The sequence below is a fragment of the Electrophorus electricus genome, chromosome 3 (assembly GCF_041902795.1).
Source record: "Electrophorus electricus isolate QZ-2024a chromosome 3, ASM4190279v1, whole genome shotgun sequence".
Classification (NCBI taxonomy): domain Eukaryota; kingdom Metazoa; phylum Chordata; class Actinopteri; order Gymnotiformes; family Gymnotidae; genus Electrophorus; species Electrophorus electricus.
Genome location: NC_137499.1, coordinates 12,822,501 through 12,827,500, shown reverse-complemented (window position 1 = coordinate 12,827,500; position 5,000 = coordinate 12,822,501). Strand labels below are relative to the sequence as shown.

The window sequence follows — 5,000 nt, the reverse complement described above, 5'->3', positions numbered from 1 at the left end:
GCATGGAAGTAGCAGGATGGTAGCAATCGGCTGGGTGTTGTGCTGGTACGAGTGTGTCAGGCCCAGCAGTGCTGCTGGGGCCTTTTTTCACGTATGGGTGTCACTGCTGGGTTAGCAGTCTACCACCCAAACACACCCAACGAATCCTGGTCCTGTGGTCAAAAACTCAACACTGATGAAAGATTCGAGGATGGCTAACCCAGACGGAGTGATAAAACCCTATAGCCCCAATATATAATCTCTTACTAGACACCTATGAAGTGCAGCTAATAAATGTTTCAGTATTATTGTATTATAATATGATATAACATATTTAGTGTTTTGACAGTGTTATAACATATTTATTGTTTTGACAGTGTCATAATATAACATATTTAGTGTTTTGACAGTGTTATAATATAATATAACATATTTACTGTTTTGACAGTGTCATAATATAACATATTTAGTGTTTTGACAGTGTTATAATATAATATAACATATTTACTGTTTTGACAGTGTTATAACATATTTAGTGCTTTGACAGTGTCATAATATAACATATTTAGTGTTTTGACAGTCATAATATAACATATTTAGTGTTTTGACAGTGTTATAACATATTTAATGTTTTGACTGTCATAATATAACATATTTAGTGTTTTGGCAGTGTCATAATATAACATATTTAGTATTTTAACAGTATTATATTATAATATAACATATTTATTGTTTTGACAGTGTCATAATATAACATATTTAGTGTTTTGACAGTGTTATAATATAATATAACATATTTACTGTTTTGACAGTGTTATAACATATTTAGTGCTTTGACAGTGTTATAAAATATTTAGTGTTTTGACAGTGTCATAATATAACATATTTAGTGTTTTGACAGTGTTATAATATAACATATTTACTGTTTTGACAGTGTTATAACATATTTAGTGTTTTGACAGTGTTATAACATATTTAGTGTTTTGACAGTGTTATAACATATTTAGTGTTTTGACTGTCATATTATAACATATTTAGTGTTTTGACAGTGTTATAATATAATATAACATATTTAGTGTTTTGACAGTGTTATAACATATTTAGTGTTTTAACAGTATTATGATATAATATAACATATTTAATGTTTTAACAGTGTTATAATATAACATATTTAGTGTTTTGACAGTATTATATAATATTTAGTGTTTTAACAGTGTTATAATATAATATATTTAGTGTTTTGACAGTATTATGATATAACATATTTAGTTTTTTAACAGTGTTATAATATAACATATTTAGCGTTTTGACAGTGTTATAATATAACATATTTAGTGTTTTGACAGTATTATGATATAACATATTTACTGTTTTGACAGTGTTATAACATATTTAGTGTTTTGACAGTGTTATAACATATTTAGTGTTTTAACAGTATTATGATATAATATAACATATTTAATGTTTTAACAGTGTTATAATATAACATATTTAGTGTTTTGACAGTATTATGATATAACATTTAGTGTTTTAACAGTGTTATAATATAATATAACATATTTACTGTTTTGACAGTGTTATAATATATTTAGTGTTTTGACAGTGTTATAACATATTTAGTGTTTTGACAGTGTCATAATATAACATATTTAGTGTTTTGACAGTGTTATAATATAATATAACATATTTACTGTTTTGACAGTATTATAACATATTTAGTGTTTTGACAGTGTCATAATATAACATATTTAGTGTTTTGACAGTGTTATAATATAATATAACATATTTAGTGTTTTGACAGTGTTATAACATATTTAGTGTTTTAACAGTATTATGATATAATATAACATATTTAATGTTTTAACAGTGTTATAACATATTTAGTGTTTTGACAGTATTATGATATAACATATTTAGTGTTTTAACAGTGTTATAATATAACATATTTAGTGTTTTGACAGTGTTATAATATAACATATTTAGTGTTTTGACAGTATTATGATATAGCGTATTTGGTATTTTGACAGTGTTATAACATATTTAGTGTTTTGACAGTGTTATGATATATTTAGTATTTTAACAGTTTTATAATATAATATAACATATTTAGTGTTTTAACGGTGTTATAATATAACATATTTAGTGTTTTGACAGTATTAAGATATAATGTATTTGGTATTTTAACAGTATTATAATATTATATAATATAACCTGTTATGAAAAGTTCTTGGGTTTGCAAAAGTGTTGCTCCATTTCATAATGTTCCTGGGTCATTTTTGAACTTTTCCAAGATAAACAGAAGTTTTCTCTTTAAATATATAAAATATATAACCATATATATGGTAAGTGGACATGTTAACAAGAGTTACATTACTAATGTATACTCAGTGCAAAGGGTGCAAATCCATGCTGATACTTAAAGTGGGTGTCTGAGATCTCAAATCAAATAGCACAAATGGAAATGCTGTGTTATTGAATTTGCTTCCAATAAAAAGGGAGTACACTCGGGTGGAAATGGGAGTGAGTGGGAAAATGTTCTCCGAGCCCAACAGTCCTGCTCCGACTAATGGCCTCCCAGCACTCTGCTCTCCAACCATTTACAGAAATGTTATAACAGTTGCTGAACTACTCTACCTCTGTTGCCATGTTAACACCCCCCACCACTCCCCACCCCCTGCAAAAAACAACAACAACAACAAAATGTAATTGTGCAAACAGTTGATATGTTTATAAATCCCACTGACAAGTCAATGTTTTGATTGCCTTGTAGGTGATAACCATGTAGAATATAAATCTTAAAACCAGATGTTTTCAACTGGTTATTTAGGAACCCAGACTTCCCAGCAGTATAGGTGGACACCTAAAATCTATTATCTAATGTCATAATATCCACTGGCTGTTGACCCTCAAACACGAGAGAACTGATACAGGGAGCACTGTTGCCAATCTACTGGTCCGCACTGGGAACATACTGGGAGGATACTGGGAGATGATCTCACAGGGCCTGAAAATGATTTCTCTATATGTAGTGGGCAGTGATCACGAGGAAAGGCGTTTGTGGGAGTCACGTTGGTTTGATTTGGAATACCACACTGCCTTTGTTAACATCTTTAAGTACTTTGTCAGTTTCGTGAGGAATAGTAAATACTCAGAAAACCTTACTGGCATAAGTAATGTAATAGCAAAGGACTGAAATATCAGCAATATTATCTTGGGCCACAGTTGTTGAGAATACAAAAATATGAAATATCGATTTTTATAGGATTTTTAAAGATTATAAATGTCTTTATTTGATCATATTACCTATTACCTATTACCTATTGTTGCCTCCAGCATAATAGTAATGAGGAGAAATATTTTACGCAGCGCACACTAATAAAATGGTCTATGAATGTATCTCCCACCCAAGGAGTGAGAAGATTAAAATGCTCCAGTTAGAACCGGAGATTAGGACACTTGGAAAAAGATGTGAGAAGATAAATAGTGAGTTTACAGTCTTCATAGTGAAGCTATATGTGGTTGGAACAGCCACAAGGAAAAATGTTCTCTTCCGATATCTCAAAAACAACTTCAAATTATTCTGAACCATCCTGACCCAAACAGGCTGGTGGGAGACAGACATCTGGCACATATTTTAGGTGTGTGTGTGTGTGTGTGTGTGTGTGTGTGTGTGTGCGTGTGTGTGTGTGTGTGTGTGAGAGAGAGAGAGAGAGAGAGAGAGAGAGAGAGAGAGAGAGACTGACACTTCCCAACAATGGTTATTTAAGTGTTTATTTTAGATACATTTGTATCTACATTACTAGATACATTACTAATTGCTTTATTTAATAAACTAAATCCATTTGATATACTTGCATAAATTGCTATTCTACTGAAGTTAGCTTCTTTGGTCTATAGTAGGCTTATTTAAATATTGCAAACTTTAATCTGTCGTAGCCTGATCCCCGTAAGTACCGTGCATGAAGCATGCAGGCGTGCGCTCTCCCCTGCACCGGTATCCCGTCTCTGCAGGACGCGCGGTACCGTCTCGCCGCACGCGCTTGTTTCCTGTCCAGTCTCTATAGGACGCGCGGTACCGTCTCGCCGCACGTGATTCCAGAATCATAAATCCAGTATGGCGGCGTGTGACAGCGGACGTTTCCACACGGGAGCCGAGCGTACGGCGTCTTAGTCGCTGAGCAGTCCCGTCCGCCACGGTAAGGTAAGCCGGCGGCCACGTCGGTGCATTCGCGTGCTGGTGGGATGTTTTGCAGAGTGAGATGCGGAATAGCAGCGCTACCGCGCGGTGTGCAACTACGGTGCGAGCAGAAATGACAGCGCTCTGCGAGTGCCGCTTCCTTTACGAGCGAGCTGGCGAAAAAACGTTTCGTTTTTTTATGAATGGGAGGATTAAATACGACACGGCGTTGTGTTCCAATGGAAATGAGCGCGCTTTTGGCTTACAGCTTCCATTCAGTGGTGTTGTGTGATTTGTTTAGTCGCGTAGTAGAGCGAAACCATAAAGAAACGTCGAGGGAAAACGGTCCGTTTCGCACGCTGGGAATGTAGACAACGGCAGTGTAAACCGCTCACTATGTTCGCTTTTACGGGAATTCTGCAATAGTGTGGTTAAGTGACTAATGGCCAATGATCTGAGCTGTGTGGAGATGGGCGGGTGTTAGACCATGCGTCGACCATTTTTGTGAATGAGGTGAAGAAGCTGGAGCTGTGATGACCGAACGAGGAGACACGGCCGATCGTCACATTTCACCGGAGACGGAGACTGCGTTTGGATACAGGATGGAGACTGTGTCCAGCACCAGGAGGCTGCACGGATTACGACATGGGCTGTGCGGTTGTTTCATGCGATGTCTTAGCGGCGGGCTTGATGTGGTATTTGTTTGATTCCTGTGGATATTGGATAAAGTTCAACGTGCCGTTTCGTGGATTATGGTTAGGAGTCTTAGGTAAAGCCACTGCAGATCCCGTTTCTAACGTGCGTTTTGTATTTGGTTACGTTTTGAATAGTGCAGTTTCGCTTT

General features: G+C 35.1%; 1 protein-coding gene across 7 annotated transcripts in view; it reads left to right on the top strand.

Annotated features, from left to right (window-relative positions):
• The first annotated feature begins 3,822 nt into the window (after window positions 1-3,822).
• LOC113583690 (histone deacetylase 4-like) overlaps window positions 3,823-5,000 on the top strand; it is a 57,587-nt gene continuing 56,409 nt past the window's right edge. The window contains exon 1 of one of the 7 annotated variants that reach the window (XM_081710404.1): window positions 3,823-4,175. The gene's annotated coding sequence lies outside the window, so the exon portion shown is untranslated. Of the gene's footprint in view, window positions 4,176-4,200; window positions 4,926-5,000 lie in introns of those variants that run through there. The other 6 variants (XM_081710399.1, XM_081710396.1, XM_081710401.1 and 3 more) reach the window with 6 other exon arrangements.